Consider the following 21,948-nt stretch of genomic DNA (forward strand, 5'->3'; position numbering starts at 1 on the left):
CCAGTCAGACCCCATTGTCTTTGGTGGCACCAAGTAGATATTAGCAGGGCTTCATCACCTTCCCTTTCTCAATCCCTTCTCACAGTTGGACATGTGGAAGCAAAGAAACTGGCAGCAGAACACAGACTATTCACCCAGAATATCACCACCCCTAGTATTCTCATGAGATGGGCTGCTGTGACTGTGATACAGGGGTGGCATGTAGGCTTTGATATTGAACAAGCCTAGGCTGGTGCCTCTGCTCACATGTGTGCCAGCACCTTAGTTTAAGTCTACATGTTGTAAATTCTGAGAGGAGGAAGGAGATCTTTCTACATAGAGGCTGTTCTCTGAACCTGTGTTGGTCAAAGTCAAGCCAGAGTGTTTGAACATGCCAGTTCCAGTCCCTGAGGGTTCTCTGCCTCCCTGGTGTTTGTTGTGCTTAATGTCTGGTGAGGTGAAGATGTGGTCCATGCTAGGAATATCTTTGAAGACAACTGCCCTGGATTCCAATGCTAAAGTTCAATTGAGGACTGACAGGGACCTAAACTCCAACAAGACAGTGCCAGGACCATGAGTTTAAAAACCACAAGCCAATGGGACCTTGATTCCCTCCTGTGCTAATCTGACAAGTCTCACCATACACAGTTCTCCTGCACATCCAATGCCCCTTAGTAAAATCCGCTGTCAAGGGCAGGTGATGCCTCATGAGAGTGAACTGACAGACACTTGGGGCTACTGTCCTGAACTCACCAGTCTCAGATGAATGGGCTTTGAAAAGTTTTCAGAACACAGGATAGGGGTGTGCAGGATGTCCTTACATCTCAGATCAAGCAGACAGCCTAGAGCCTAGGGCCATAGTCCCAAGAGAATTCTGCTCATGTGTGAAGCTTCTAAAGTCTGGAAGCTGAAGAAAGGAACGTGGACATTGTGTCAGTTAGGGGTTTACTGTTGACAAGAGACACACCACAACCAATACAGTTCTTATAAGGACAACGTTAATGGATACAGGATTGCAGGTTCAGAGGTTCAGTCCATTATCATCAAGCTGGGAGCATGGCAGCAACCAGGCAGGCATGGTGCCTAGGAACTGAGAGTTCTACATCTTCACCAGAATGCTGCTTGGGGAAGATTGGCTTGCATGTGGATAGGAAAAGGGTCTTAAAGCCCATGCACAATGTAACATATCTACTAACAAGGCCATGCCTCCTAATAGTGCTACTCCCTGAGCTAAGTATATGCAAACCATCACAAACATCTTCCAGGAGAGTAGCACTGTTCTATCAGAGAGAAGGCTCAGCTCCCATTAATATACTGAGGTCAACCCTAGATAGGGCACAGAGCCCTCCACACATAATGGGATTCAACGGGGCATTTTATGAAAAAGCTTTTTCCCAGAACCACACATGTGTATCAAGGCCTCTCTTTCAGCCAGGCCCTAGGGAATCTCCAGTGCTAAACTCTGTCTCTTCCTTTGGAGAAGTGAAACATAATAAAAATTCACACTTCACAGTACAGTGAATAGCAATAATTGCGAAAGGTGTAAATAGAACCGATGAGTACCAGAGTATGAGGATTGATGTTATATGAAATGTGTGTGGATGCCATGCAGTATCCTCTTCCATGTACCTACATACTGAGCAATTACCCTGGACCATGCTGCTCTAGACAGAACCATCTGGAATTCACTCACTGAGGGACTTATGCCCTGGAGTGGCAGCTACAGGTAGGACTTGTGCATCCATGTCACGAAGTGAAGAGACAGAGATGCATGGATTAAATGGAGAGAAGCAGACTGGAATGGTGGAGAGGCTAACCTGCCAACAACCCCAAACCCCCAGCAGGATGACAATGGAGAACAGCGAGCAGTTTCCCAGCCAGCCTCACTCTCCATAGACAGACTTCTTCCAGTCCTTCCTTTTTTGCCAAGGTGAAAAAATCCAAAAAGCAGGGGCAGGGAAAGAAAAACTGCTCTACTCCCAGGAGCCAAGGACAAAGCCCCTCCCACCCTCCCATCTGAGCCCATAACCAGCCACAGCCCAGTCCTGGGATCATCTCTAGAGGCTCAGGACCCAGGCAGATGACCCATTGTATCACAAACGGCTGCTCTACAGCATTCTATGGGTGTCAGTCCTGAGTCCCTGAGCCAGAGGTGCTCTGTACAGCTACTCAGAGCACTCCCTTGATTTCTGTACAAAGATCTCTGTGTTGCATTTCAGAGGAGAGTGTCCACCCAGCATCAGTCCAGGGGCTCTAGCCCTCTAATCTATTGGTCCGTGTTAACTTCACCAGAGAGCCACCATGTGTCTTGTACAACTCCTCCTTGAAAACCTTTTGTAGGAAGATATTTAGAGTCCCTTGCAGGTGGTAGGGAATATGACACACAGCAGAAGGTGGTAGACAAACCTGGGGACACATCAAATACTGGGATGGTATGAGGCTCCCTAAGCCAGGCTTGGGCAGGCTTGTGCCAGGGCTCCCATAGGACATTTAGATTCTGTCCCCTATACACACCAAGAACCAATTACCAGGCCCACTTTCTGCCCATAGCAGCGGAAGAAGGGAACTTGGATTCCAGCTCTGTCCCAGTCCTGTAGTACCTGACCTTGTAGCCCTTGCTTCCTTTGGTGCTCAGCAGTTCCAGTAAAATTCAAACAGCAAGGTGTACATGGTGTTCACAGCTCCCTTGGCCTGAAACATTGCTGTGTTTGATACTACAAATCAGGCGGCTGTGACTTGGACTTGAGATCACTGACACAGACTAGGGAGGACTCCAGGACACCTGAGCTCAGCTGTTATTTCTCCCATTAAGTGTACTCTTTTCCTTACATAAGCTCCTCAGTTTCATCAAATTTCATTTATTAATTGTGGATCTCAATGTCTGAGCACCATGGGTGTTCTATCCAGGAAGTTGTCTCCTGTACAATGGGCTCAAGCGTATTTCCCACATTCTCTTGTATCAGATTTGATGGATAAGGTTTTATGTTGCGGTTTTTGATGCAATTGGACTTGAGTTTTGCACAGGTTTATAGATAAGGCTCATTGCATTCATCTATATGCCTACATCCAATTAGCACAGCACCATTTGTTGAAGATGCTTTCTTATTTTTTGTCATATGATTTTGCCTACTTTGTTGATAATAAGCATCCATAGTTGTGTGGGTTTATTTCAGGGTCTTGGATTTCATTTTATCGATCAGCCTGCCTGTTCCTATGCCAATACCATGTAGTTTTATTGCTATAGCTCTGTAGGACAGCGGTAAATCAGAGATGGTGATTCCTCCTGAAATTCATTTATTGTTCAGGAAAGGTTTAGCTATCCTGGATTTGTTAAATGTTTCACTTGAAGTTGAGAATTGCTCTTTTAAGGTCTGTAAAGACTTGTTTTCAGCTCTGACGGTTATTGCATTCACAATTTAGATTGGTTTTAGTAAGATGGTCATTTTTAAATTATTAATCCTACCTGTCCATGACCTTTCTTATGATATCTTCTTCAATTGCTTTAATCAGAGATTAAAATTTTTGTCATACAGATCTTTCATTTTCTTATAATTTCACTGAGACCTTTTTGTTATATTTTTTGTCGCTATTGTAAAGAGTGGTGTTCCCCTAATTTATTTGTCAGCCCCTTTATAGTTTGTTTAAAAGAGTGATACTGAATTTTTTAATTAATGTTGTATCTATCCACTTTGTTGAAGGTATTTATCAAATGTAGGAGTTCTCTGATAGAATTTTTTGTGTCTCTTCTATATTCAATGATATCATTACAAATACCAATATGATGTCTTCTTCCCTTCCAATGTATATCTCCTTGTTCACCTTTAGTTTTCTTATTGCTCTAGCCTGAACTTCAAGAACCATATTGAAATTTTAGGGAGAGGGTGGACAGCCTTACCCTGCCCCTGAGCCTAGGACAATTGCTTTGTTTCTCTCTATTTAATGTGATGTTGGCTAGTGGATTGCTGTATGTTACCTTAATTGTGTTCATGTACTCTTCTGTAACCCTCTCTCTCCGTGACTTTTAACATGAGGGACTGTCACATTTGGTCAAAGGCCTTTTCAGAGTCTACTGAGATGATCATGAGATTTTTTTTAAATTAATCAATTTATTCATTTAATTTCAAATTATATCCCCTTTCCTTGTTGCCCCTCCACAACCACCCATTCCATCTTCCCCATGCCCCTCAGCTTGGCGTCTATGAGGGAGCTCCTCCATTCTCTCCCCTACTCCCGCCTGACCACTCTAACATCCCCCTATTCTGGCACATCAAACCTCCACAGGACCAGGGGCCTCCTCTCCCATTGATGTCAGCGAAGGCCATGTGTCTGGAATCATGGTTTCTTCCATGTATACTCTTTAGTTTCTGTTTTGTCTATCAGAGCTCTGGGTGGTCCAGTTAGCTGATAATGTTCTTCCTATGGGGTTCAATTCCCTCAGCTACTTCAGTTTTTCACCTAGCTCTTCCTTTGGGGTCCCCAGGCTCAGGTTGATGGTCGGCTGTGAGTATCTGCAGCTGTATTGGTCAGATGCTGATATAACAGGGATCAGCAATACCAAGCTACTGTCAGTAAACACATCTTGGCATTAGGAATAGTGTATAGAATTGGTATCTGCTGATGGGATGGAATCCTAGGTGGGGTAGTTTCTGTATGGCCTTTCCTTCAGTGTCTGTTCCAGTTTTTATTTTGTGTTTACTTTGGACAGGAACATATCTAAGTAAAATTTTTTGAGATGGTCGTGTGTCCCAATCCTTCAACTTGGGGCCGTGTCTATCTAGTTGAGGTTGTCTCTACAGGTTGTATGTCCCCTTTGTTGCATACTTCAGATAAATTAATCCTTTTTGCGTCCTGGGAGACTCTCACTGCCCTAACACCTGGGACTTTGTAGTGGCTATACCCAGTTTTTAATCAATTTCCTGAAAATCTAATTTGCCCATTTCCCTTCTAAAATCTGATCCTGTCCTCCCCAACCCTTGCATATTTCTCTTCCCCTCCTCTCTCGCTCCCTGGTCCCTGCCTTGCTCTACCACCTGTTATTATTTTGTTCCCCCTACTATGTGGGACTGAAGCATCCACACTTTGGTCTTCCTTGTTCTTAAGCTCCACATGGTTTGTGAGTGTTATTGTGGGCATTTTGAGCTTTTGCGCTGATATCAACTTATCAGTGTGTACATAGCATGTGTGTCCTTTTGCGTCTTGTTTACTCAGTCGGGTTAATATATTCTAGTTCTATCCATTTCCTTCCAAATTTCATGAAGTCATGAAGTCACTGTTTATAATAGCTAGGTAGTACTCCATTGTGCAAATGTATCACAATTTCTATATCCATTCTTCCATTTTAGGACATCTGGATTGGTTACAAGTTCTGGGTATTATAAATAAGACTTGTATAAACATAAGGGATCATGTGCATTCTTCTACATGCTCACTAACATTTGAACCAGAACCTTTTTTGAAACTGCTGTCTATTTTACACTGGATAGATTTGGTTACTTTGTCACAGGTTAAGTGCACATAGGTGTATGGGGTTATTTTCTGGGTTGTACATTGTATTACCTTGATCTACCTGCCTGTCCCTGTATCAATAACTGTGTTTTTTTTTTAATTATTTCTCTGTAGTACAGGTTGAGGTCAGGAATGCTGATTCTCCCAGAGTTTCTTTTATTGTTGAGAATATTTTTCTTTATCCTGTGTTTTTTGTCATTCTAGATGAATTTGAGAATTGCTCTAACTCTATGAAGAATTGAGTTGGAATTTTCATGGGGATTGCTTTGACTCTATAGATTGGTTTAGGTAAGATGGCCAATTTACTATGTTTATCCTGCTGATCCAAGAACATGGGAGATCTTTCCATCTTCTGAGGTCTTCCGCAATTTCTTTTATCAGAGTCTTGTTCTTATTGTTCAGATCTTTCACTTGCTTTGTTAGAGTCACCCTGAGGTATTTTATATTATATGCGACTAATTTTAAGGGTGCTGTTTCCCTAATTTTTTTCAGCCCATTTTTCCTTTGAGTAGGGGAAGATTGCTGATTTGATAGAGTGAATTTTTCTAACTAGCCACTTTGCTTACATTGTTTATCAGCTGAAGGAGTTCTATGGTAGAATATTTTGTGGTCACCGGTTGATACTATCATATCATCGACCAATAGTGATATCTTAACTTCCTCCTTCCCAATTTGTAGTCCTTTGATCTATTTTTGTTATGTAATTGTTCTGGCTAGAACCTCCCATAAAATACTGAATAGATACTGGGAGAATGAGAAGGCTTGCCTTGTCCCTGATTTTAGTAGGATTGCTTCAAATTTCTCTCCATTTTGTTTGATATTGTCTGTTTGTTGTATAAGGTTATATATCTACATAAGTATATATGTATATAGTTAAACATCCATTCAGGTTAGATGTCCTCTGCCTTTGTAACACTGAATTACATTAATCAGGGCTGGTCTGACTCTCCATATTAGATTGGGGAAAGTTTGTGGAAACGCTGTACTTTTAAACTACCCCCGTAGTTATGCTTGCTTAGGTGGCGCAAATTGCCTGCTTACTGAAATTGAGCACACTGTCTTTGTTATTTTCTTTCTCCATTTTTAGTGTGGGTTTGTTGCATTACCATATATATCTGTGTACGTAGGTGCATGGGGAGGCTTGCCCTGAGTTTGACAGAAATTATCCTCAGATTACTGTCTGTTACTCATTGAGAGAGGGTCTCTCAATGGCTAAGCTGTTTGCCTTGTCTTTCTAGCATTTATGTAATCTTCAGTTGACCACTGGGCCATCTGTAGTGTGCATATTTATTTTTGAAAGTTACTGTCAAGAGAATATATTGTCCCTTTTCTACATGGAATTGTTTCTTGGTTTATTAGACTTTTGTTATATTTTAAGTTCTACTCATAACTTTTTGGGAGACTGGTTATGGGCCTATGTCACAAACCCTGCCCTTTTCCTTGAACTTACATTTAGTTGATGAGCACAGATTGGGTTTTAAAGTTCTGCTCAGACCACAGCGTAGGTGTAGCTTATCTCAGCAGCAATACATAAAATTACTGAAATAATATGCAACAAAGAATAAGTTTCACTGAAACATGAAAATTCTGATGAAAATTTAGTTAGGCAAGTTAGTTGTATTTTTATGCATGATCGTTTGTGTTTTCTTCTTGTCCAGCCAAGATGCAGACTTACCTGGCAGTTCTGGAGCCCCTGCAAACCTGATATTTAAAGAGCATCTGCCCCACTTTTCACAAGGTCCTGATGTGTCTGACAAAATGAAAGCCTCTCCTACGTTAACAGAGCTTGAGAATGAACTGAACAGTAAGTGAGAAGAGAGAGGTCACCTGTACTCAAGCAGGTCTGACCTAGGCAGTGGATTTGTGGGAGTGGGCCTGAAGAAGAAGGAACAAATGTACTTCTAAGTGATGTTTAATTTCTTTTTCTGAAATGGTTGCAATTGAGAGATGTTCCAAATCCAAGAAACTTTGTTTTACTTTACCAAGAAAAATCCTGACTAGTTCTTAGTGATCTGACTAAGGTGAAGTTTCCTGTTCTTGTTAGCTGTGGGGTTCTTGGACTCAGAGGGCAGAATGAAGGGCTGTAAAGATGACAGGGTGTTTCCTCTACCCTCTCTTCTCCATTGTCATTCCAAGGACAGTAGGCCTAGAAATTATCTTTCCCTTCTTTCTCCAAACTCCATTTGCCTACCAGAGATTGATATCCTAGAATTTCAGACAACTACTGTGTTATAGTGGACCCTGTCTGCAGGAGAAAGTCTCTCAGTGCAGGTGAAATGTATGTGCTTTAATTTGCATGAGGTGGCTAGAAGGAGGTTTTTATGTAAGGTGCACAACACATCATTCTTCAAAAATGTGAGCCTCCCTATCTATTGTAAATATTTGAGATTGAATATCTAATTCATAATTTAATTTCAAAAATTCTAAAGAAAGATTTTGGATTTGATCCTAGGGATTTAATTTTAAAAATACAAATCATCATTAGACTAATCACTGGTGGAAATTAAAGATGACAGTTCTGTTCTAAAGTTAACTAATATTTCAGAGGCTCCAAAGGATCTAGAGCTCTCAAAGCATTACAGAGCTTTCTTGCTGGTAGGAGCAAAGGCGTCTGAGAAGAATGGGAGCTCGTGGGTGGCAGGCAAACACAGCTATCTCAGACCTTGAACATTTAATAAGGAGATGTAGATACACTGTCAGGAAAGGAAGAAGCGTGTTGCTGTGCCTCCTGTGCCTTAAGTGCTATAAGAACACTTGTCGCAGTTGAGTCTGCATCTCTTTCTCAGCCTAACAGTTATTTAATTTTAATTTAATTAACGGTGTGAGAAATGAACATAGAATCTGTGTGGTTGACTGAAGGACCCAACAAAACATTATCTGTAAGGTAGGCTCGCAAGATGGTAGAGCGGAAGGGGAAGGGCCTGCTCTCTGGGAAGTCTGAGGCAGGATCGCAAGTGGGCTGGGAAAGAGATGCCTCCAGGTGATTTGGGTATGCAATGCCACAGTAAATTCATTTGTATTTCTCAAGTACTGTGGCGACCTTGTATTTCTTGAGAGGACAGGAGCAAAATCCTGTGTTCAATGAACCAGTAAACTAGACTGGAAAATTTCTGTGGGTAGGCATAGTGCGCATGTGCATGAGTGGCCAGTGAACAATACCCGCCCCCCTCTCTCAGATTTAGCCACGCCCTTCATTCGTTACTGAGGGGATTTTCGGAACAGAGGTTGTGGCAGTTTCAGCATCAAATACCTGTGAGTATGAAGGGAGCCCAGGGAGTTTGAAACCGCCCATATCTGCTCTCAGGAATGTGGGAAAAGTAAGAGAATTGGGATTGGCTTGTTAGCGCTCTTTTGTGAGTCTTATCTTGAGTTCCCTTGGGATGGAGCCCAATTAGGTCTGCTTCTTTTCAGGAATCTTAGGGAAGTTGACCTGTTTACTCCCCACTGTCTTTATGGCTCCTTTCTCCAACTGCCACTTGGGTCCTCTCTGACCTCTCATTTGCTGCATCAGCACATCAAGGTCTCCTGACTTGGCACCTCCCTCACCTATGCTGAACATCCACAGACTCCATACTGAGCAGGATTTGGGAGTACAGCTACTAATACCAAGAATTATGTAACCATACGCGTTCCCTTCTCAGAGCACACAGTAGAAAAAATAGACCGATAAAGTGAACAAAAATATAAACACTATGCCTGATAATGGCTGCCAAGCAGAGAGTCTGAACATTACATGATCTAAACTCAGCCCCACCCTAAAATTAGAGTCCATGTCTGGGCTGCAGGGACAGAAAGCTCCTGTTCAACAGGGGAGACTGAGGGATTAGAAGACAGAGGTCTCTGTGGAAAGTGATATGTGACCAGCCAGGGCTTGTGGTATACTGGAAACAAGGTAGAGGCTGAGGGAATGGGAGCTCAAGCCCCACCGTCCTAGCCAATATCTAAAGACTATGCTGTGACCTTAACCTGAGAGAAGACGATCTGTTCTGCCTCTTAAAGGTGAGTTTGTAGCAGGTTTTCTTCCTGACCAGAGAGGTGAGATGACTGCATGAGCAGCTCCTTATAAGAGAAGGCTTGACTTCCCAGTAGAAAACAAGGCACTTTGTGGGCATGCTCCAAGGGAAAGTGGTGAGAGCCACAATCAGCATTTTTGATCTTTGCAAATTTGCCTAAGTGGACATTGAAAGAAGAAACCTTTGTTCCAGCAACAAGTGTTAAGTTCCCTGGGGACCGCACAGCTCTGTCTGTTTCAAGACCCAACCCAGCTATCCAGAAGCTTCACCCTGGGACTGTACCTTAGCACCCAACTCAGGACCACTTTATCTCACCTCGAGAGACAAATCTTAGGACTTAATACTTAGTCCCATCTACCCCAAGATCGACCTGATCTTACAGCAGTGAATTTCAGGCTCCAGGACACACCAAGAACGCACACTGTAATATTTTTGGGCTGCCTGAAGAACTGAGCAGAGGTTTCTGTGGGCTTGAGATTGGAAGTCTTAGGTCCAAGAGTTGGTTCCAGTTCTCCTCAGTTTGTAGGTAGCTGATTCCTCTTGGTGTTCTGTGGTTTCTCCCTGCACCCTTTAAGTGTCTGTGGCTCTAGGGTTCCCTTCATAGGACCCCAAAGACATTACAACAGAGCCCACCTTTCAGGCTTCCTTGAATCAATCACCTTGAAGGCACTGTCTTTAAGTGTCACCTGCTGAGTGTCAGGGACTTCATCCTTCACCATATGAATTGGGGTATCTTGTCCAAGCTAAGGCACTGAAGAGAGAATCGTAGGGTCAGGGCAAACCTGACAGAAATTTCTCACAGAGCCCCATTCTAATTGGACCAGACTTTGTAAATGTGTCCCAGGTCTTTTTGGCACTGCTATCCAGCATTGTTCTCACGATATGACTTTGTCATTTATGGGGAGAAATTGCACAAAAGGCATCCCATGAGAAAGGAAGAACAAGGCAGTCAACTTGTAGATGGAATCCTATTATAAATGGCAGAGACCCTAAGGAATCTGCTAAAGTTTAGCATTGAACAGTGAGTTATACCAGACCAATGAATATGAGCTCTGTCAGCAGAAATAAAGCATTTCTATATCTTAGCAGTAAACAAAACAATAGTTGGGAAAATTTCTATGTCATACACCATCTTTAATAAAAATCAAAAATATTTTCAAATTACTTTGAGCAAGCATATACTAAACTTTTAACTATAGCTTCTATTATTGTTTGAAATCTAGGAAGTAAGTAAATTTCATCAAAATATTACAGAGATTTTCATACTCAACAGAATACATTTAGAAATTAACAGTGTATAACTCATAAGTTTTCATTACTCAGTATATAACTCAGAGGTTTTCAAACTCATATCGTGGATTCTCTTTACCAATCAGAGTTTAGAAGTGCAGATAATGCTGTCTCCAGGTAGTCACACATACTCTGTGAGAAGATTTAGAGAGTTAATTCCCTAACAGGAGGGTCCGCATCCCAATCTGGAAACAGAATTCCCTTCAAGAGGGTCTAAATCACCTGCAGGTATGAGTAGCCCCCTCAGAGGAAGGACTGAATCTCCTGCAGGCGAGAATGACAAAAATGAGAGGATCCATAGGAGGAGGGACTTAATTTCTTCTCTGATGAGACTGGAGCACCAGCAGGAATTTGACTCTGTAGTCTGAGAGATTATTTTCATCATGATGTTCTGAGTTCCCTGAATCCACAGCTGGAACACTGAGCCACCACCAGGAACACTGCACCTGGACCAGTTGTCTAAGGGAATTAAATACGAATTTCACTTCTTTGGCTATTAAAATCCCACCATGCTCTAGCTTCCTTCCAACATCCACCCTTCATTCCCCACCATCTCAGCTTCTCAATAAATCCTTCCTCTCCTTGATTTTCCAAACCACCTATGTCTTATGATCACCTACACACACACACACACACACACACACACACACACACACACACAGAGAGAGAGAGAGAGAGAGAGAGAGAGAGAGAGAGAGAGACAGACAGACAGACAGACAGACACATACACCTGGCTTTGAAGGGATCAGATTATGTTTTTTAAGGCTGAATTGTTTCTGTGGCTTTCTCTGTAAACTCTGCTTCCCAGCTACATTCCATGGTACCTTCCTGACCAAAGGTTAAAGAGTCCAGAGTGTAAAGCTTGCACCCCTGGTAGTCCTCAGGTCTGGTGCTGATGGGCTCAGAGCCATGGGGTGTGTGAGTAGCCGGCCAGGCCTTGCTGAGGCTGACTTGTCTTGTCTCTGCAGTATGTGCCCACAAAACCGGAAGAGGGTAAGATATTCTAGATGTTGAGTTGCAGATGACTGTGAGCTGACTTAGAGTTGTTGGAAAACAAGTGAAGGTCCTCTGCAAAGGCAACCAGTGCTCTCAAACCCTGAGCGATCTCTCTAGTTCTTGCTCTGAAGGTTTTCTGATGTCCTGTTGATTACTGTCTGCTCCACCAGCCTGTTCCACAGGAATCAGTCTTATGATTGTGTAGCATCACAACACCAAAAATAGTTTAATCTCTTACTGGATGCCCTTAATGATTTTTACAAATGGTAAAAATTGACTATATTTGTTTTTGAATATTGACAGTGCTTCTGGAACTAAACTCAATCAGCTAGTTCCTTTCACTTCTATCCATCTCACAAACTCACACAGTATATTCTTTTCTGTCCTCAGTGTACCATGTATTGCTGTAAGCACCAGCATTGTTAAGGCAAGCAGAAAGAGATTTATAAAACCTTCAGAATTTGAAATTTACATTCACTCATAGCTTGTGCTACACATCATTAATCCCACCTTTCAGGAGAGAGAAGGTCTCTATACTGTCCAAACCTCCCTTGTCTACAGGGTGAGTTTTAGGACAGCTTCAGTTTGTGGTGACACTCTGTCTCAAATTAACCGAACAACAACAACCCAACCACACTCACACACAAACAAATGCATGGAACACACACACACACACACACACACACACACACACACACAGAGAGAGAGAGAGAGAGAGAGAGAGAGAGAGAGAGAGAGAGAGAGCACTGTCCAGTTGCTACCCTTCTCATTCCTAAAGTGACCTTTCAGTGTAATTGTATTTTAACCTCAACTTCCTCAGTCCTTCCAGTGTGGAGGCTTCTGTTAAACCTGCAGCAATTGACAACTGACAGCAGACCAGTTTCTGCTTCCTGGTGGGGAAATTGGGTGGTGTTGTTTTGTTATTCTGTACTCCCTTAGCCGACCTCCCTAGGCCCTGAGAAGATTCCATTCGCTTCCTTCAGACGACTTTAGTGTTTTTAAGTCATACTCCACAAAGTAAGAAACCATTTGTTCTGACTGCAGCATTTAGGATCATGTTGAATAGGTACCAGCAGAATGTACGCTGTTTAAGAAGTAGGTCTGTGGGTTAGGATTAGCTGTAATTTTATCTGCTGAGTGAGTGAGTGTTTGCTTCATGTCCTTGCCCCTTTTGCCTTCTGTGGTACTTTTATTCCTATAGACTAAGGGGTTTTAGTTTGTGTTGGCTCCTTCTGCGATTTCAGTGTCCAATACCTCTAGACCGATACTGTAAGTGTGACCAGATTAACAGGGCTGTTGATTTTCCATGGAGATGCTTGTTTACATTTTTACTTAATCCACATCTTATGTGCAAGAGGAGGGAGAGCAGCTTGCTGGCTCTGCATCAACACACAGTGACCCAGAGTGAAGGTTCTCTCTGTTACTAATTCGAATTCCTGAATCACCATGACATTTTTCATGAGCTATCCTCCACTGTCTCGGGCATTTGAGTACTCCTTTCCCAGTTGGTGACTCTGTTTGGGAAGATCCAGGAGGTGTGCCCTTGCTGGAGAAAGAATGTCAGCGGGGCTGGGCTTTGAGGTTTCAGTGCTGTGCACCACTCCCTGTGCACTCTCTGCTTTGTACTTGTGATTCTAGATGTCATACCTCAGCCTCCTCCTCCTTCCACCATGCCCTGTAGTCATGGAACTTAACCTCTGCTAACACATGTTCTCTGAAATAGAATCACTAATGTCCTACTTGTTTTATAGTTTGCTGTGCTCATGGCATTTCTGTCACAGAAATACAAAGGTAACAAATGCAGAAGGTGACATAATGGAGTGGACTCTTGCTGTGTGACACCTCACGATGCCAGGTTGTTTCTTGTTTTGGGAAATATGTAAGAATTCCAGTGCTCTAAGAAGAGTTTAATGGGCTATACTGGCAGGCACTTGGGAGTCAGGAGTGCCAAGAGGTATTCAGACTGTGGAAGCCCAGGAGAAGGGGATTCAGGAGGAAAAAATGTTTGTAACTGGTCTAGGATAATTCCTACAAAGCTTTTACAAAAATGTGGCTTCCTTTCTGCCCACATCCTAAAAACTTATCTGAGGCTAAATTTAAAAGTAATAAACAAATTTCTTTGATGAAAATTTGAAGAGGGCCCAGTATGGCCTCGGTCTTACTGTGGTTATAAGTCTTCAATGAAAAAGAACAAATGGGGCAAAAAGAAATACAAAATGTAGAGTTTGGAAAGAAAAAGACACTGGGAAGATTAATATTATAGCCAATGCCTATACCAGAAGAGAGCCTGAAATTGCTTGGAGATTAGCACCTTAATAAGAGGCCATGTCTCCTCAGGTGAAGACATCACTCAACTAACTTAGTAATCTGTGGTAGAAAATGACTTACTTAGAGTTTTCCTGCTATTAACAGACACCATGACCAAAGCAACTCTTATAAGAAGAACATTTATTTGGGTTTGCCTTCAAGTTCAGCAGTTTGGTTCATTATCATCAAGGTAGGGGCATGGTAGCATCTAGGCAGACATGTTGCAGGAGGAGCTGGGAGTTCTACATCATCATCTGAAGGTTGCTACTAGAAAACTGATTTTCATGCAGCTAGGACAAGGAACATAAGGGTCACATCTACAGTGACACACTTCTTCCATCAAGGCTACACCTATCCAATGAGGGCTCATCTTTAAATAGCCCCACTCCCTGGGCTGAGCATATTTAAATCACCACATGAACATTAGGTATTTTCAGTTCCTGGTATAACTTTTGATCAGAAGCTGCTGCTACTGTGGTTCATGGGGCCCAAGTCTTTGTAGAAATCAAGCATCTTCTCATGTACTCTCATCAGTCACTGGAAGTAAGGAAGCTCAGCAAAGGACTGCTGTGTGGACTGAGACAGCTGAGCAAGTCTGCTTTGGGAAGGTGTGTCAATTTTTATCTCTACATAGAGACAGTATGAGGTTTACCTGACCTTACCTGGCCAGTTTTCATGTTTGGAACCCCTGGACCCTATTCATTGTCCGGTAGGAAAGTGTCATTTTGCACTCAATGTCAACTTGTGCCTATCGTGTACCCAATGTTGATAGATGACTTAAGAATGTAGGTTTGAAAGGTGTCCAATTCTAATCTGGGAAGGAGAACAGCAGGCCTGAGAAGAACAGGCCTCATGTGCAGAGGGAGGTCCATCTGTACATGGTTGGGAGAAGTTCAGAGAAGGTTAGTCAAACCTGTGTATCCAGGAGAGCTCAGTTAACTGTGGAAACAATAAGAGTAAAGGTAACTTCGAACTTGGAGAAAGAGAAGGTTTGTTGCAACTGTTTGTGGACTGTGCTTCAGAGATGATGAGACATAGAGAAGCTCTGTCTTGGGTTCATGGCACTAAGCATGCTATCTGAGCACTTCATATCTTAAGTTGGTATGATTTTAGGGGTCTTACACAAAGGTTATCACCTTATCTACCAAGAGCATCTTGCTTTACTTCTAGCAGTCACATGAATTTAAATTTCCTACTTGTTTGTGTTCTTTCTTTCTTTTTTTTTTAACTTGAGTATTTCTTATATACATTTCAAGGGTTATTCCCTTTCCCGGTTTCTGGGCAAACATCCCCCTAATCCCTCCCCCTCCGCTACTTTATGGGTGTTCCCCTCCCCATCCTCCCCCCATTGCCGCCCTTAAAAACTCACTGATTAGTTTTAGCTGAGTCTCCTGGGAGACTTTGCTCTTAAGTGCTGTAAATTTTAAATATTTGGTGATTAACATAAATAACTATACATAGGTCAATACAGGGCCCACACTGACATCACCTTGCTATCTGGAGCTGTTAACTCCTGGGCCAAGGTTCTCAAATGTCTCTGCCTCAGAAAGAAATGTGGTAGTTTGATTTCATAATCTACCTACATTCCTTCTGTCACCCAGGATATCTGCTAGAATGAGAGGATTCTGTCCCATGCAGGACAATCTAGATACTGTTTCCCCAGCAGGAATGAAAGGACCACTTCCTGCCTCTCAGGGGAAGTCCCTGGTGTTCACTGTAATGTCACCCAACAATCCCACCTTGAATCTGCTGTTCCACTTGAGCCTGGAGCCTCCCTTTTATTCTGGGAGATAAACAGGTATCTCCAGCTAGGAAGAGTGGTCCAAACATGAGATTTCGTGAGGGCAGTGAGAGTGGTGTATACACATTGAGGGTTTCAGATTGAATGATACTGAACTTAATGTACTTCCTATTAGAGTCATCTGTGAGTGACATGTGAGCTTTGTATTAAAATTTACCTTTAGGCCCAAGAATTCATGGTATGTCAATGCCCTACTTGCTTTTGAAGATATCCAAGGAACTGGATATAAAAGAGAAAATACAGATCAGAAAATGTTCCTAGGTGTACAGCACTTGTTTACATGTGCAAGTCCTAGTGCCCAACTCCAAGAGCACACATTATGCCTTAGAAATAGATGATAAGCTCTCTCTCTCTCTCTCTCTCTCTCTCTCTCTGTGTGTGTGTGTGTGTGTGTGTGTGTGTGTGTGTGTGTGTGTGCTTGTATGTGTATGTGAGAACCTGAAGGTGAGCTCAGGGTCTGCCTGGCCCACTTGGGACAAGGATCCCACATTGTTTGACTCACATGTAGACAAGTATAATGTTGTTGGTGTGACCAGCATATAAACATTGGGACACAAGAGAACTATTTACAAAGCCAACAGTTTTGATTGATTTATGTGAATTAGGGCAGATTTGAGAGCACACTTAAGAGTTTTAAACTGTGTTTGAAAAAAATTAAACAGTATTCTTGGAATAGTTTCTTTGGAGTAGACCACCGAAGGCCAAATTTTATCTGATTGTTGGTGAGCACCTGTGGGTTTTTGTGTTCCTTATGTAGTGTCCCTTGGGTTTTGGTCAGACAATGTAAACCTTATCATTTTCACTTTTTTTAACATCTCAAATGATAGCCCACTTTCCAGGTGCCACTCCACAAACTCCCACTCCTACATCTTCAATCTCATCAGTCCATCTTGCCACTATGATGGTGCTCCTAAACCCACCACCATTTCCAAACCCACCATTCCAGCATCCTCCTATATTGGGGCATCACATCTCCACAGGACCAAGGGATTTTCATCCTATTGGTTTCAGATAATGCCATCCTCTGAGATATAGATATAGAGAGATATATAGATATAGATATAGATATATATCACATCCCTGTACACCCCTTGGTTGGTGGTCTATTTACTGGAAGCACTGTGTGGTCCAGCCAGCATATGTTGTTCTTCCTATATTGCAGGACCTCCTCTGTCACAGGACATCCACTGTTTAAGCACCACCACTACCTCAGGAAGTCCACTGTCTGTGTGTCAACTCCACTGTTACAGGACTTCAAGTTTCTCAGCATCTCAACTATCACAGGATTTCTACTGTGCAGGAGCTCAAGTGTCTTACAACGTCCAATGTCATAGGACCATCAATGTCACAAGAACTCCTCTGTCCAAGGAACTGCACAGTCCAAACAACACTATGATTGCAGGACATTCACTGTGGAAACACCTCCACTATGGCAGGGCCTCCACTGTCCATACATCAACTCCACTGTCGCAGATCCCCCATTACTGCAGACCTCCACTGTCACAGGACCTCCACTGTAGGAGCACTACAACTGTCGCAGGATCTCCAGTGTCTTATAACCTGCTCTATCCCAGGACTTCCACTGTTGTAGCATTACCATGGTCACAGCAACTACACTGTTTCAGGACATCAAGTGAAGCTGGACCTCCAATGATGCTCCAACTTCTCTGTCACAGGATCTCTACAGTTACAGGAATACTCCTGTATCAGCAATTCCAATTGCTGGACCTCAGTTGTCACATGACCTCCACTGTAGCCGAACCTTCAATTTTGCAGCACCTCCACTAGAGGTAGAATGACCTCCCCTATCACAGTGCCTCCACTTTCAAAGGACCTTCACTGTCACAGAACCTGCACAATTTCAGTGCCTCCGCTGTTGCAGGACCTACCTTTTCACAGGATCTGCACTGTTGCAACAACTCTAATTGCACTTTTACAAAGGCATTACTGGTTATTAGATTTGAGGCTGAATGGAATGTGATGTTACTTTCGTAAACATAAGAATTTGTTCTGTGTGTCTTGTGATTAATGGCCACTTGTGCTAGGACCAGTAACTTATGGAAAGATTCCATGAGGTCATAGCACTCTCCACCTCACCTTGTGGAAACTGGTGTTTTTAGAGTGTGATAAACTTCAGGTGAAGGGATGCAGTCAGCAAGACCACGCTCTAGAGTGGGATACACAGCAGTCATATTGAGTCCTTGCTGGGAAGAAAAGAAATCCAGAAGAGGGAGGAGGCTTGGGTTAGAGGAAGAATCATAAAATATTTAGAGAATATAAGAAGGTAAGAATTATGGGGAACTGGAAAACAGAGCCAGAGGAAGAATGAGCACAGAGCAAACTGGGATGGACAAAGCACAAATGTACCTGGGTTGTGCCTTCTGCATGTTCTCTGGACGATCGCCTTGTGCCTCATTTCTGGGAGAACACTCTCTTCTCCCCATATAAACTTTCTTTCTTGAAAGAAAGCAGCAACACAACTTCATCAGTGAATTTCCCCATTGAAATTTGTTCATTCTTTCAAAGCCTCTGGGAAGGCCCTAGCTGGGGAAAGTCCTCTCTGCTGAGAAACAGCAGGAAAGTAGGTTGTCCTCTGTGTTCTCATTGCGACTGCTCTTCTAAGTGTGGTTGATTGTTGATTGAAGACACAGGGCACTTCTAGCATGTATGTATGCTTTATTCAGTGTGGGTGGCATTGGGAGTATCCTGAAAAGTAGGGTAGGCGCCTCTGCCTCTTTGACTAGGAGTATGATCAAAGTCAGACACTCGACCATTGGAAGATGAGACCAATGTGTCTACGGTGTACTCACTTCTATTCCTCTTTAGTCCTAGAGGGAAATAAGTGCCGTCAGTGAGGGTAGGGAATGGGGCCCTAACTGGACAAACTTACTGAGCCTGGGTTATGCAGCCATGCCGGTGAATAGCTTCCCCTTACATTAAGTAATAAGATGCCATGCTCTGGTTGTACCTTCCCTGATACAGTGAATCTATAATCTCTTGGCCTCAAAACCCAATATATTACATTGCTTTCACAAGTGGAGTATCTGGCATGAGAGGGATCATTTCTTCATAGGGATTTGGGAACCACTTACAGTCTTCATTGAGCATGGATGTGTCATCACCTATGTGACTGTTAGCCCATATCTGTGATTCACTGTCATTAGGAGGCTAAGCTGCCTCTTCTGACACCCCACAGTGGGCCGGATAAATACCACTCACAACCTGTCTCCTCAGCTCTTGTATGACAAAATGTAACCCTACTCCTAAGTCCATATGTTGGGGGGGTTGTTTTTTTGTTTTGTTTTGTTTTGTTTTGTTTTGTTTTGTTTTGTTTTGTTTTGTTTTTGGAACATCCTAACGTTTTCCTAGGAAGAGATCAGGTGCACCATTAGGATAAGCACCATGCTGCCAGTTCAGCATTTGCCCAAGTTTGACTTGCCTTGAAGGCCAAAGTTGATGATTTTGACTTTTCCATTCTTCTCTAACAGAATATAATCTGGTTTCAGGTCACTGTGTACTTTTACAGTGCCCATAGCCGTAGATCAAGCCTGCTAATATTTACCCAAATATTTCCTTGACCCTGTACTCCTCTAAGGGGAAAGACCTTCAAATGTATTTGTAAAGCTGTAAAATTTCAACCAGTTTCATGATAAGTTATTAGACTTGTCTCAGACTCAATTGGAGAAGCAAGATGATGTTGGGGTTGATGAAAATCTTCATTATATTTGCCATGGTCATGTTTGGCTGGCACCATTGCTTCTTCTTTGCATGCACTTTGATAACCCCTGTAGCAGAACTTCCACTGTCCCAGCACCTGCACTATCCCAAGACCTCCACTCTCACCGGACCAATATTGCAGTAGGACGTCTGCAGTCAGGCAACTCCACTGTCTCAGACCCTCCAAATTGCAAGACCTTTACGGACACTGGAAGTTACTGTCCCTAAACTTCCACTGTTGGAATACCTCAGCTATAACAAGGACCCCTACCATTGCAGAACCCCCTTGTCATAGCACCTCTACAATTACAAAGAAGTCCACTGTCAAAGGACCTCCGGTGTCTCAGCCCCTCCACTGTTGCAGGATCTCTACTGTCTCAGGATCACTACTGTTGCAGGACCTCCCCTCTCTCAGCAACTCCAATTTGCAGGAGCTCTCCTATCGGAGGATATCTACATTTGCTGTACTTCTAGTGTCACAGCACCTCAACTGTTAAAAGAATTTCCATACTCACAGGACCGCCAATGTCTCAGTAACTCCACTGTCCTAGGACCTTTATGTTATAGGACCTCTGCTGACACAAGATGTCCACTGTTGCTAGACCTCCACTGTCATAACCACTCAACCATTACAAGGACCGCAATTTTGGCATGACCTCCACTGTCCCATCCCCTCCAGTGTCATAGGACCTCCACTCTCACAGGATAATCCACTGTCTCAGCAAGGCCAATTTGCAGGACCTCTACTAGGACAGGATATCCACTGTAGCTGGACATACACTGTTGCAGTACCTCAACTGTTGGAGGACCTCCAATGTTGCAGGACATGGACCCTCTCAGCTTCTAGAATTTGCAGGACCTCTACTGGCACAGAAATTCGACTGTTGCTGGAGCTCCACTGTCATTGAAAATGCGTTGTCTCATGATATTCACTGTTGCTGGACCAATAGTGTAGCAGCACCTCCATTTTTTCAAAACCCCTCCACTGATACAGGATCTCCACTTTTGTAGCAGCTTCACTGTCCAAGCAAACCAACTATTTCAGGATCTCCAGTGTCTCAGGGCATTCACTAATGCCCGTCCTCCAACGTTGTAGGATATCCACTTTCTCAACAGCTACACTTTGGCAGGACCTCTATTGGCAGAGAAAGTCCACTGTTGCTGGACCTCCACTGTCAGTGCGAATGCACTGATTCAGGACCTCTACATTTCTAAGGACCTCCAATATTGCAGGACCTCAAATGTCCCAGGACCTCAAGTGATGCAGCACCTCCTTTTTCCCATCACCTTTACTGTCCCAGAACCTCCACTTTCCCAGGAACTGTTCTGTTGCAGGGCCTCCAAAGTTGGAAGAACTGCACTGTATCAAGACCTCAACTGTTGCAGGACCTCCATCATCATAGGAACACAATAGTTACACTGTCCATCACCTTCACTCTCTTAGCACCTCCACTCTCACAGGACCTACACTGTTGCAGGAACTCCAATGTCTATGCAACTGCACTGTCTCAGGACCTCAATGATCCAGAACCTCCAATGATGCAGGACCTCCACTGTCATGGACCTCCACTGTTTCAGGACATCCACTCTATCACCACCTAGACTTTTGCAGGACCTCTACTGGCCCAGGATCTCCATTGTTGCTGGTCTTACATTGTCTAAAGACCTCTACTATCACAGAAATGCCACTGTTGTAGAACCTTCACTGTCGCAGGGCCTCCACTGTCCAAGAACTCCACTGTTGCAGGGCATCCACTCTTGCAGCATGTGCCTTGTCTCAGGACCTCCACTATATCAGTCAAATCTCCACTGTATCATGACTTCCACTCGTGCAGGTCTTTCAATGTTGCATGACCTCCAATGTGAAAGTAACTCCACTATCTCAGTGCCTCCACTGTTACAGGACCTACACTGTCAGAGGATCTGCACTACGGCACCAGCTCCACTGTCACATTTTTGAAAGCATTGCTTGTTGTTAGTGTTGAGGCTTCATGGAGTGTGATGCTACGTCTGAAAAGTTAAGAATTTCTTCTTCAGCTCCTATGATTAATGTCCAGATGTGCTAGATCAGTAGTGCCTGGAAGACTCAATGAGCCGATAGCATTCGAAGCCTCACTTTGTGGTGTTCTGTTGTCTTTTGGGAATGCTAAAGTCCAGGTGAAGGCATGCGGTCAGAAGGATAACTCTAGTGTGGGGTACACATGAGTCGTGTTGAGTTCCTGCTAGGAAGGGTAGAAATCCAGAACTGAAAGAAGGCTTATGGTGGAGCAAGAATCATACAATGCTTAGAATAGGTAAAACAGAAACAATTTTGCAGAAATGGAAACCAGAGACACAGGA

General features: G+C 43.2%; 1 non-coding gene across 1 annotated transcript; it reads left to right on the plus strand.

Moving 5' to 3' along the window:
• Positions 1-8,653: 8,653 nt before the first annotated feature.
• On the plus strand, positions 8,654-17,905 carry LOC120093143 (uncharacterized). Its single transcript, XR_015645852.1, has 2 exons — positions 8,654-8,736; positions 17,054-17,905. It is a non-coding gene; the product is annotated as an uncharacterized LOC120093143 (transcript).
• Positions 17,906-21,948: the final 4,043 nt, after the last annotated feature.

The sequence above is a fragment of the Rattus norvegicus genome, chromosome 1 (assembly GCF_021556685.1).
Source record: "Rattus norvegicus strain SHRSP/BbbUtx chromosome 1, alternate assembly SHRSP_T2T, whole genome shotgun sequence".
Lineage (NCBI taxonomy): Eukaryota > Metazoa > Chordata > Mammalia > Rodentia > Muridae > Rattus > Rattus norvegicus.